The sequence below is a fragment of the Anneissia japonica genome, unplaced genomic scaffold (assembly GCF_011630105.1).
Source record: "Anneissia japonica isolate Jap-2015-1 unplaced genomic scaffold, ASM1163010v1 scaffold287736_len1891122_cov214, whole genome shotgun sequence".
NCBI lineage: Eukaryota > Metazoa > Echinodermata > Crinoidea > Comatulida > Comatulidae > Anneissia > Anneissia japonica.
Window position 1 is genome coordinate 1153852 of NW_022756106.1, and position 14080 is coordinate 1167931.

At 30.9% G+C, this 14080-nt stretch overlaps 1 long non-coding RNA gene across 3 annotated transcripts in view; it reads left to right on the forward strand.

Moving 5' to 3' along the window:
• Positions 1-14080, forward strand: part of LOC117123940 — a 46424-nt gene that overhangs the window by 17223 nt on the left and 15121 nt on the right. For all 3 annotated transcript variants that reach the window (XR_004447907.1, XR_004447905.1, XR_004447906.1), the window contains one exon: positions 4350-4412. This is a non-coding gene — a long non-coding RNA (uncharacterized LOC117123940). The remainder of the gene's footprint in view (positions 1-4349; positions 4413-14080) is intronic.

A 14080-nucleotide genomic window follows, 5' to 3' on the forward strand; every position in this document is an offset into this window, starting at 1 on the left:
TGAACATATATGCATATACTGCATGTCGTTTAAGTTGAGACTTATATTACAGTATATAATTTTTTATTTATATTTTTTTTCCATGTCCATTTAAAAAAAAAGTTCTTATTCCATCTTAATTTAGTAATGGATTTATATCAAAATGATGGCGTATTATTGTGCCACAGAACTATAATAATGTAAGTAGATCTAATGCAATGTATTGGGTAAATAGGATTTTGCATATGCAGCCCATACCAAACATATACGGTTATATTGACTGAATTGAAATAACTATGGTCAATGTTTCGTTTAGATATGCAAACGCTCGAAGCAATATGCATTTTTAACCAACCAGCAGAGAGAGCATATTGAAAGGCAAAAACACAAAGTGGGACTGGGTCAAAATCTTTAGCCAATAAATTTTGATTATGTATCCTCGTTGTGTGAGCCTTCGATGAAGTAACATTCACTTGAAGCAAGAGCTTCTTCATTAATTTAGATATGCACGTAACGTTTGTCCTACTTCTTGTTTTCATTCACGATAACCTTGAGTTCCACTGGTGTAATCACTTCTGTATTGAAAAATTGGCGTAATAGTTGTGCAATAAACCTCCAGGAAGTACACTCTAATGTGCGTGTAGTGGACATATTAGAATTAAAGGTCATTCCTAATTGATATTAATTAGCTTAATTAGGTTTAATCCATTTAATGAATTACACTTCATTTCTGCTATATCATGACGGATTATTCACTGGATAGTGCTGATCTTTTGACTTGTGTTAAAAGTCATTTGTGGTGGTGTGACTGAATGGTAACGGTACCGTGACTGAATGGTGACAGTGCCCTCTTTCTAAATTTGTGACTCTGGGTTCAAATCCTGTAACTAACAGATTTGGTTTCTTAATTAAATTTTCGATACTTAAATCTTTTGTAGTAATACTTAATATTTATAGTACTCAACAAAATTTAATTACTATAAGCAAGCTTGTGTTAAATGTCAATTGCAGTGTTGTGACTTAATGGTTACAGTGCCTTCTTTCTAAATTTGTGACTGGGTTAAAATTCTGTTAAACACAAGTTTCTCAATTATTATTTTCGATTCATATATTTCTGAGACAGTAATCCAAAAGTTTTTGTGATTAATGTTTGCTATACAGTAGTAACTCAATTTGATTAAATCTTTGCCAAGTAGTGTCAGGGGTTAATTCTCACAACCAGGAAACTTCACTCTTTGTGATAAAGTAACAGTGACACCAGCTTGACCTGTGACCTTTAACATCAGAGGTCTGGTGTACCTTTATGTCTAGTCAAACTTTCCAGTTTCTTTCAGATTAGGGGGTTGCTCCGGTTGACTTAAACCAAGTTATGGAAGGATGCGAATACTAAGCGCCTAGCTTTGGCAGATCACTGACCATGCCCGTATGCAATTCAGCGCAATGATGCTGCTAGTTATGGGTTAATTGCCTACTTTGCCTTTACCGTCACTCTCCAAGCGTCATAGAAACCCGGTTTTACGGCATTGAATGTCCCAAAAGAGTAGCTTCATTGAAGGGATCAAGCATACTATTATATTATTTATATAAATATTGATAATAGTGAGGCAAAAAATGAAAAATTATGTTGCCAAGTGAAAATTATTGAAAGTCAGAGTAGGTTGATTGAAAAATAGGCCACACCATAATCCTAATGTTCTTGGCTAACGATTTACAGGATTTGAACCCAGAGTCATAAATTTAGAAAGAGGGCACCTTAACCACTCAGTCACACCACCACAAATGACCACTCACCAAATGTATTATTAACACATGCAACAAGGATTGTCACTAGTGAATATATCACCTTCTTACTTGACACAAGACAGATATACACACGATGCTTTACCAACCTAAATCCCAATATGAGCTTTAGGGAGTGGAATTGTTTTGGTCGTGAGAAAAAAATCCTGCAACACTGACTGGAATTGAACCCAGGACCCTGGGATTGGAAGGCAAGCATCTTAACCACTCCACTCTAATTTTGGGTCTGACTCTGTTCTTTATTTATAAGGTTATAATTTTTTTCATTTTTGACTTGACACAAAGAAATATGGTTTTTGCTTGCTCACAAAGATACTTCCTTAGAATAGAAGTACTTGACAATAAATGTGTAACAAAAAAATGTTTTCTGTTTCATAAACTACTTTGTGCTTCTTGTGTTGTGAGTGATGAAATATTTTCACTGTTAAGCTTTATTCATCCTGGCAATATTTAGGCATGTCCTGACCATATTTAGGCATGTCCTGACCATATTTAGGCATGTCATATGTTTTTGTCAAATAAAAGTTGATTTTCTGGACCTTGCTTAAGCCTGCTCTACCACTGTATGAGTGAAATTCATACAATGCCAACTTGCAATTTTTGTTTTCCATGCCAGAGTATTCAGTAAAGCCTATCGCAGTATTGCAGCAATACCACAAAGCACAATAAGGTTTAATTCAAGTTCATTCTTTCACCTAGTTATTCTGAATACAATGCGTGTCATTAGCATATAGCGATAAACTAACACAATATGCTAATGCATGTCATTAGCATATTGAATTAGTTTATCACTCGTATCAATAATAAGTTACCAGACTCAGTTTTCGTATTCATATATTTATTAATTCTACTTCACTACATCAGGCAACTTGGTTCATAGGCTTAACCAGCGAGCCCTCCGGCCATCTTTTGGATGGCCAACAATTATTTAGGATGGCCACTTTTACCATGACTGGTTTGGACGGCTTGGCCTAATCAGCTCGGCCTAGCCTAATTGGGCCTGGTCTACCTTTAGCAAATTCTCTGTATTCTTCAAATCTATCGAATTTTACATTAAACTAAGCTAAATCATATTTACGTTTGATAAAAACAACATTTATTGATTGAATGTACATTGTTTCATATCAATATTCGATGGAGATTTCCAAAAATGTAAAGCTAAAATTTACACCAAACTAAGGCGAGAGATGAAGATGCATTGCATAGCCTGGTGGAAATAGCCATGCGCAATCTATGTATATAACTGAAATATCTTTGTGATAGCTAATTCAACACTATTCCTTTGAAGACAAAATTCCAACATTTAAACACCTTTAAATGCCTTCTAAAATCATAATTTTCTATTTTTTTCTTGTTTGGGAGGGGGCGTGGCCCTAAGCCGATGGGTGGGCCACACCCACTGGCTTCCATTTTAGACGGCCTATTTCATTTTTCTGGCTAAGCCCCTGACTCGGTTTAAAGGTAAAATTTGGCATAAAGATTTTTTTTTTACTAACCTGGAGTTGACATTTGTTTCTGTTTTGAACCGTTTAAAAAAATTCATACTTACATGTGTGTTATTTCATGGATTAGACAGCTTCTTACCTGAGGCTTCACATTATGAATTGAGCTTCTTAATCAATGTATATGTAATATAGGACATGGTGTGTAGTTTTTATACATTTCACCCAAAAAATATATATTTTTCATATTTTGAAGACAGAAAATGGTCAAATTTTCAAACTAAGGCAAATACAGGCAGAGATATGTCATTATGAATATCTTTATATCTAAAATATGTTCAGCCAATATAAGTACATATTCCATGCAATTGCTTTTGATTTCTGCTATATATAAAAAATGAAAATAAAACCCTGCTATAATTAAATATGTTACCCTACGTAATTACTCTTAGTCTCTCTAACGACCTGGCCCTTGATCACCCCTACAGACATTAAGCAGCTTTTAATTTTTAAGTTTACTTAATTTAATTTAAGAAGATGACGTTTTTTATCATAAATGTAATTTTGATTGATGTATTTGAAATTGTTAATTTGTAATTGAGGATAATTGCCCATGATGGCTCAAGTAGCATTAAATAATTTAGTCTTGAGTTGAAGCAAGTATCTATGTTAACAATGATAAACTATAACTGTTTTATCAGTAATATTAATAAATGTATAGATTTTATTTGCTACTTCCAAACATCATTTTGAAGATAAAAAAATAACAAATTTGTTTCTTTTTGATTGGATATCCCTGCAAATTAAAAACGCTGTCTGTTTAATATAGGGTCATCATTATCATTTGTGAAAAGGGGATTCCCCATGTACTATATAAGCCTGCCCTCCCCTCCCCTCAGTTGTATGATCAAGTAGTGAGCTTCTGCTGTACCATAGAGTTTTGATACTTAAATAAGCTAAGCAAAATCTTATGATCAAAAGTCAAGCTAATTTGAAGATTAAGAAATGGCATATTACACAATAGAAATATTTGACCAAAGAAATATATAATAAATATTGATTTGTATTATTGATAATTAAAGAAAAGTATGCATTATTAAATTTGATATTGCTTTATTTATTTTCCAGGCCTACTTATTTGCATATTGAAAGGAGGATGCCTTCGTTTGGCAGTCAGGATTTGCGATGTAGGTACGTACTTTTGTCAGATAGCAGTTTATGGGTACAAGTGCAATTAACTATTAATGCGTTAAGTACGCTCTAGGCAGCTGACTCTGTGTACAGCTGCGCTTAGTAGTGTAGAGTCGTCTGACAGGTCCTAAATTATCTAAAGTCAGATGCTGCTATATCCCCATCGTTGTACAGTCCGGGGTTTATTACATGCCTTCAGGTTGCATCCCTGGATTAATAATTGTAAATTTTTCCTCTGACGTGTTGAGATAAGAATTTCTGAATTACTGTACCTCTTTAAGATGGCATTAGTGGAAAAGTCTTAGTTGGTAAATGTGATACATATGAAGTTTAACATTACACCTTATAAAATATAATTTTAAATCATTACAATAATATGTAATATTACATTAACTATGAAGACTAAAATTCAAAGAAGTAAATTACACTTAGGTAATTAAATAAAATGAAATAAATTGAACATAATTAAAAACTACAAGAACTAACCTAAGAATGACACATAATATTACATTGAACGATAAATACTAAAATTCAAAGTAAATATAAATAGATAAAAATAACTAAGATATAATAAATAAAACATAATTTAATAATATTCAATAATGACACTTGGAACTTTTTTTTGATGTCATGTTTTAGTCTTTTATCTCAGTTAATTTTATAATCTTTCTATACATTTACATTATCTTTCATACTTCGTAAATATTGTTTTTTTGTATTTTACTTTTGATTTTAGTAACCCAAAACAGCCCTATGAAATCACCAGTATGGTGATGTATGTTTTACACATTTTAAAATTATATGCAAGTATTATTATAGATGAAGAATAAGCAGGTATACCTAAATATTTAACTATATGATTATATACCATTTTACAAAATCACTCGGGTACTGTAGATTAGAACATTTACTTATCTATGCTTGAAGAATTAAAGAAAAGAAATGAAGATTTATTAATCGAGCTGAATTGCTTAGCAAAAAATTCTGTCAGTTTTTTACTGATTAGATCCCTGAAGTTATATTTCAGATTATGATTTTTTTTGTATACAAGATGGATGAATGCAAACATTTTAATGACAACGTAATATTGAGATAAAGCTAAAAGCAATCATAGCCACTATTGCGGCACCTGTTATAAACTTACAGTGACATTGCTTATCTACGTTCTAATTTAATTATGTACATTTATTGCCGTGTAGTATATTACAGCATTGTCCCTTCCTTTTATTCCCGCATTTGCTTTATCTCTGTGATTTCAATAGTATAACACATTTGTACTGTATATGTTTTTTCCTGTTGGTGATGTCATCATCTTTGTTAACCGCTGTAGCCGAGTTATCAACGGCTACAAAAGAATTGCACTATACGGTGCCTCTGAAATAATTAAGGGAAAAAAATGAGCTAGAGAAAGTCTTGTGGGCATGATGCTTTTAATTCACAGTGGACCCGAGTTCAGATCCTACTTTGTACTTGATTATATAGGTTAATGGCAGAGTTCTTCACAGTCAGCCTAAGGCTTAATGTGCCAGTTGTTTTGACTTTTTGACTTGTGACTTAGTATAAAAGAAATCATTTTCACCTTTTAAAAGTATAAATAACAATATGAAAATTATATAAGAATGTCCTACTACATTACATTATTAATATGGTCAGAACAGAATTTGGGCAATGCAATGGCAAATTCAGAGAGGCATGGGGAAAGTCTCAAGCCTTAGGAAAATAGAAAAAATTCAGCTCTCCCATCCTATCCCCTCCCAACATTAAAAATTTGTTCTGTCAATAAAATAATTATCTTTCCAAACAGTAATGAATGACAATATAGACATTTCAAACATTTATTTTCTTCATTATCTATTCAAATACCTGTAAGTCCCTTTAAAACAAGTTCTCATAATCTCCAAAGCTCCAATGAGGGCAGTATAACTGAGGCAGTAGAGTATGTTGGCCCAATCTGCCGCCCATACAAAAAAAGATCTATTAATCAATCTGCCGAGAACTCCTCATCGGAGCTAAAAATCTATGTCACCATAATATGTGCTAGAGCAGTTGTTGTAATGGTTGCCATACAGTAGTTACTGAGGCTCAGCTTGTTATCCTTGAGCTGGAAGGTTCAAAATTCTTGTTCAAATGAAGTAACAACCTTGTTTGACCGTATATAAAATTTTTCCATATATCTAAACTTTTGAAGATTTTTAGAAAGAGCAGGCCTAATCTGCAAGCTCTTCTGCTCCCTAAGGGATATTTCCAGCATGAATATATACAAAATACTCAGTAACATGCCCATCCAGGTACTCATTCAGGTATTCATTTACACACAATGGTGGAGAGACCAACATTGATTAAATGCCTTTCAAGTATACGAGCCATTGGCCAGCGTGGAGTTCGAACCCCGACCTCATGGTTGAGATTATTTCATGTTCTGTGAATTTTATATCTCGTTCTTCAAATTAATGTATGGATTATTTAAATGTTGTATGAATTTTATATCTCGATCCTGAATGCTGGGCTTTTATTTTCAAGTTTGAAATAAAGTTTATATATAAGAAAAAGTGCAACTGCTTTCATGATATAACTATGATCACAATTCTCAACAAAATCAGGCCCGATTAAAGGTAGGCTCCAGGTTTAAAATTTCAGTTTGCACCTTTGTTTTTTTTGTTTTTGTTTTTGGAACATGGTAATTCAAACCCATAACTCCCCTTTAAATAGCAAATCCTTAAACTCTTACTTACATGTTTGAAGTTAATTGAAAAGATTTCTCAAATAATTATTAAACATTTAAACTCTAATTCAACTGATATTTAATAAGGCACTGTACATGGATAAGGCCTAATTAAAATCTGTTTCTTATTTAGTGTAATTTATTTCCAGCTATAAATTCACAAGCATGTCTTAGAAATGTATAAACTATCTGAAATCTATAGGTAACTAATATATTAGTAAATTTAATGCTGCTTTTAATTTGTTCAAATAGTTGCCTGGAAGAACTATTTTAAATATGGCTGGCAGATGTCATAATAACTGATTTATCTAGGTTAAAAGGTGGAGTTTTTTATTTTGTTGGCCTAGATATGAGTTTAGCCAGTTCGGAATGCCTCGCTGGCTAATGAGTACAACGCTTTATATGTGTCAGGCATTTGATACACCCATCAGATTAAAGGTTAAATCGATAAATTCAAGAGAGATTTCCTTCTCTTAAAATAAAAACCAAAAAAACACCATAATATGCCAAATTTATAGTGTATAATTTCAAGAAATTAAAATGACAATAACAGAGGGAAAGGTTTTGCATTTTTATTGATAATTAATTGATATCCAATTATATTGTAAAGTAGTTTAGTTGTACTTATTCATACATAAATTAATTTTAATTAAATAAAGGTATTTGATAATTTATCATTTTGGAACCCACAATGAATCAAATCAATTACATTTAATTTAATTAATATTAATCAGTTAATTAAATTTAAGTTCTTAGGATAAGACATACAAAGAGTAAGCCAACTTACTGGACAGGTTATTCAAACTTAACTATTGAGAATTCAGGACAGGGCCACGAATACATTCATGTCCACAAACAAATGTTAATTGTTTGAAATACTTTAGCAACAATATGGAATGGAGAGGGAGGAGGTTGCTTAGTGGAAGAGTCCATTAAATTTTGATTAAGTAATCCAGGTTAATTAAGTTTAATTGTTAATCATTTTCGAATAGTTGACATGTTTTTAGAGTTTGAAAGGTTGAAGGTTATGAACTCGATGTTTTTTTGTAAATCATGCTAACATAGATTTGTTTTCAAGAAGATACTCTTAATATTAAATTAAATACATGCTTATGTACAAAAGCACAACAGAGTTATGCTTTCATTTCAGATGGCTGCCATTAGCATACCCATAAGTTAGTTTTATTATCAATACCCATAGTAATCACTGTTGTTACTGCTATAATCGCATTTACGTAGCCATCACATGTTGTCCTTTCAATCTTTTGTAATTTACGTAATTTGTACATATTACCAAATCTCTTATCACTTAATTTGTTTTGAAGATAAATAATTTCATAATGGTTACATTTGTTTTGCTTGTAAATATGCTGCTAAGAATATCTCTTGAATGGGATAAATGAGATGGGATGGCAAGACTTGATGAGATGAGTTGATACAATAGAGTATAACAAAAGGGATTGTGGTACAGTAGGTGCAGAAGGGGGTTGATTGCAGGATGTCACTGTTTGAGGTGATGATAATAGTGATAATAATAGTGGTGGTGAAAGTGATAATTCGGTGATAATGTTGATAGATAATTGGTGGTGATTATAATTAAGATAAGATAAGATAAGATAACTTTATTGTTCCACAAGGGAAATTCTTCTGCTCGTCATCACATATTATATAATAAAATGTAAAACAAATATAAAAAAAACATAAAAACAGTCACTATAGATAATATAACAATTTACAAGTAAAATACAATGACTCCCATCGATAAAATAATTGAATTACTATAATGATTATTATTATTATTATTATTATTATTATTATTATTATTATTATTATTGTTATTATTATTATTATTATCGTAATTAATACAGTTAAAATTATAATTAATATAATCCAAAAAAAAAAAAGAATCCAAAAAAAACAAAAACAAAAACAAAACACTGAATTGAATTATCTTCATTCAAACTATTATTTATTCATTCAAACTATATGCAAACTTGAATTATAAAATATTTATAGCACAATATATAAACACATTAAAAAGAATTTACAATAGACTTGTTCAATATGAAAAATAATATAGGCTTATTGAGAAATGCCTTAAATGAAATATGATGTGGTAGTGATGATGATGATAAAATGGTGATGATACTTATGTTGATGGTGGTGATATGGTAGTGATGATAATGGTGTAAGATACTAACAATGATGTTGGGATAAAAGTGTGGTGATGATGGTGTTGAAAACAGTGGTGATAAAAAATGGTGTTGAAAATATGATGATAAATATGGTAATAGGAGTGATGGTAACGAACATCAAATAAAGAATATGGAATGAGTATGCTGGCCTATAAACTTAACCTTTTGTGTAGCAAAGTAAACTTTAAGATTGTGTAGGCTTGCTCTGCTTTTTAATACGCCATAAAGCCCATATGACCTATTCATTAATGCATCTTTATATCGACTACACGACCTGAATTTTAAATTCCATGTGGGATAATTTGTAGGACTCACACAAATATTTTCATTCAGTATGTTTTTGTAAGTTACAGAAAAAATACTTCTGGCAAATATATTTTGATAACTTTTGGTAAGATCATTTTTTTTAAAACTAAAATTTTAGACAAAGTAGAAAAAGGTAATATTATCAATTTTCCAACATCCGCTTCTTTTTTATTCTTAGAAAATATCTTGAGGATAATTTGTCTGGCTAAAAAAAAAAACCATTCAATAATTCTATCAAAACATTGAGTAGGAATATGAAGTGTTCAAAGCCATATAGTGAATGAGACATAGATCTTCACTAATTTACAAAAATTATACTATGAAAATTAAGAAAAAAACATTTTCTCATTCTGTGTATTAAATACTGTGTATTTTGTGATATCGGGTGTTCTACTTGTCTATTTTCCATTTTGTTTTTATTTTCTTTTGTTTTTATTTATTCTGGTAAATACAAACTGATATAAAAACAGTACAATAACAAAATATCAGCAGTTTGCAATAGCATCAATAACAATTACAAAAACAGAATGGAAAATAGAATTTAATTTTGATTAGAAAAAATAAAAATTCAATAAGAATATTATTAATAATTACTGTATGACTGTCATGCTTTTAATTTCAAACAGAAACATGCAACTTCTTAGAAGTGATAACATGAAACTTGTTATCACTTCTTAGAAGTGATAACAAGTTTCATGTAGCTTTATGTATTATCATTTCTTCAGCTGTCAATAATAATGATAATAAAAATAATAAAAATTACAATAATAGATGAAATAGATAATTAAATAACTGAAATAAATGAAGTAATATATAGTAAACTTTATTTTTCCCACTGGCATTCAAATCTAAGACTTGTGGCATAATTTAATATCAATTAAAAATTAAGCTAGATAAGTCTTCTAAATAGATTAAAAGCCAGGTAATGATAAATTTCAATAATTTAATGAATTGAAATAAGATTGATATATCATTGGTCATTATTACTATTAAAATAGCATTATTATTATTATTATCAAGTCCAGTTGACCTCCTTCCGATAAATATGGAAACGAAGAGTTGAATAGAATTGTATTTTTTTTTCATCCGTAGAATTTTTTATATCCAGATATTCAAAGTGTAAATTGCTTGACAAAATACAGGTAATTTTGACATCTATTTGATCCCAGTTAATAAGAGTATAAATCCTTTAACTTCCCATCGGATTTAAATTCAAAAGGAATTCCCATTGGCTCAGTTGGTTAAGTCGTCTGCATATACAGTATGAGACCCGACTTTAAAGTCAGGCTCCGGAGGAAAAACAATTTTTGATATATTGTAGAACTGATTTTTCTAAAGTGTAAGGTGTAAAAATGGGCAGTTACGCCCCTTTTCCCCCCCAGTTTTTAAATATTAAAAGATCTGTATCTGATTCACCGTTCCCCAGTTTTTCGTCAAACAACTTTTTTCTGTCTTAGAAAAATCAGTTCTACAACATATCAAAAAATTTTTTTCCTCCGGATCCTGACTTCAAATTCTGGTAAGGGTGACATGCACTCACTCGTATTTATCTTTTTTAACATGAAAAAATGTATACCCAGTTGCAGATCCAGGAATTTGAAATAGAGGGGTGCCAGAGAGGAAATTTTCACAGATGGAGGGTCTAGACCACTTCAGCCCCACCCAGTGGCCCCACCATGGTTGATGCTGAGGTAAACAAATTTATGGTATGGCACCTGTAGATGACTGGAAATGACATTCTGAAGCATAAATTGGAATATAATTTACTATTTTTTCTCCATCTATAATCTTGAAAAATCTAGGGAGCCCGGCCGGCAGTATCTATATCATACATAATTGTATACAGCTTTTAATTTACATTGTGTAAAGCCATACATTGGGTTTTACGCTGTAGGTGGACAAATCTGTGTTTGCTCTCTGAGAGTGCTTAATGATGCAACTCTCTGCTGATTATTGGTAACTAGTCTGAGCGAACCATTAAAAGCAGTCTGTTGTGCGCGTCATTATGTTTTATTCTCTATCGAATTGGTGTAGTGTGCCTGACTCAAGACTTTATAGAGAATTGTTTTTATCCTGTAATTGGGTGGGTGTAAGTTTTTAATGGTGAGAACAAGAGCGGCCGCTCACCGGTCCACGTGTTCCTCCATGCACAAGTTATTATATTTGTTTTTTGGAAGAGCTAATAAGATAGAAATGTTTAAATAATTAGAATGTTTATTTGTACAAAACAAAAATATTTAGAATGTTTATTTGTACAAAATTAAAATGTCTTAAAATAAAAAAAATAAATAAATAAAATGTCTTAAAATTGAAAAAGAAAACGTCTTAAAATTGAAAAAAAAAATTTAAGACCAAAGACGGAATTCGAACTCATGACCTTTGGTTCTTTAGAAATAATCTTTAACCGATGACACCATCCATGCGACATGCCCGACTAGTGGTAATGGCAGTAATGTACAATCCTTGCAAAAACCCCTGTTTTGTAGGTGTAGGGGGAACTCTGGGCTCCAACTGAAAAAAAACAGCGATGAACATTTGTTGGAAATTATATCTAGGTTATGTGTACAAAATTTCCTGCACGTCTGTTCAAAACTGACGACGCTGGACGCTTTTAAAGTTTTGGGAACAAGAACAAGAAGAACAGCAGTGGGGTTTTGGGGTCAGTGCCTTGCGCGGACCCAAAAATGGTGGTTCTCGAAGGATTTGAACCTAGTAGCCTGAAACTGGAAGGCAAACACCAGTTTTCACTGAAATAAACACTGTATTTTTAATGATTGATGACATGTATGCAAGATAAATTGTTGGATGGAGGACAATTGCAATTATTTGGTGATCGCCAAGTCAGTAGTCAAGGAAAATTTGCTATCCTGATAATGATGTTATTTTTTCACCCATTTTTCTTTCCAATATTTAATATATTTCTTCATGTCTACTAATTTATGTTCATTTCTTTAAAATTCATCTGACTATTGATTGTAAAATGTGCTAATTTGTATGTGTCTCACAAAGTATGTATTAGCATATAGTTAAGTAATTCCAGGGTAGTTGGATGATTTGTGTCTGCATATATAGTTCATTCTCATGAAATAACTAACCAAGAATGGTTTTTTCTAACTTCTATAATTTAAATAAAAAATTATTTGAATTATTGTTATTAAGTTTTATTATTTTTCCATCTTTATTTGTTTCTGTTTACATGAATAAAATTATACTATTTAAAAATGAAATTACAAATGAATGATTTCAGCCAATTAAAAAATAAAATTACAAGTTGGAGAGCTTTAAGAACGTTCTTAATCTTAGCTAATATACTTGCCTCCTTTGTTGTAAAGGTGCTTATAACTTTAGCTACATCCCTAGCAATTTCCAAAGACACAATGTATGCTCGGGCAAATGATGCAAACACATTTTAATGTCAGTTACTCTGGTTTAGTCCAATTAACCAACCATTGTCTCCTTAAACACTCTTCTTTTCATTAATCCTTCTCTTTTAAATAGCGAAGATATATATTTAAGTGTGTATTGCCTTAAGATGTTTTTGCTTCCATCCTTGTCTGCTGATGGACTAATTTACATATATTCACTTATATATTCATCCATCCATCTTGTATTTGGTTTGGTTTAAACTTGTGTCTCCCCCAGGCACCATATATTTTTTAGTGATCATTATCTCTTCCATTGTATTAATCTATCAATCATAGATTTTCTTTAAATGCTAATGCTTCAAATTTATGATTCAGTGTGGAGCAAGTTTTGATTATGCAAATTAACATCTGAATAATTGACTAATTAACCAAGAAACATAGGAACATAGATATATCATCTCCAATTTAGTTTAAAATATCAATTAAATAATTTTAATTGTACATTTTGTAGGATAACAAACAAAAAGTTATCACATTTTTATCATAATTTTTTAGACTTATTTTCAATTTGAATTTAGAAAGTTGCACAAAATAATTTACGTAAAATTTTTTTTACCTACCTTTGTGTTGAGGCGAGACTTTTTATACCTTGTTTAGTAAACCCTCCACCTGCCAATGATGATTTTGAATAAACATGAAATTTATTTATTTATTTAATTTATTTTTAGTCAATTAGTGCACCCGCCGCTACAAAAAATGGAAATTTCGGAAAAGAAATAAAAGTTTTTATTTATTTTTATTATACCTGCTGCTGCCTTGAAATCTCCAAAAATAAGATATGTATATTTCTACCTAATTATATTTGTTTCCTGTATTGTTTTTATGCAATAAAGTGATTTTTTTATACTACTTTAAGCATTTAACCATCCCATTATTAAACTGGTTACATTCAACAATAAAATTTAATTTTTATTTTCTCCTCTGCCTATTTTTAGCAAAACCATGAGAAACTACTTTTTTCTTTCCACCTTCTGACGATAAAAAAAAAAAAAAAAAAAAAAAAAAAAAAATTGAATTCGC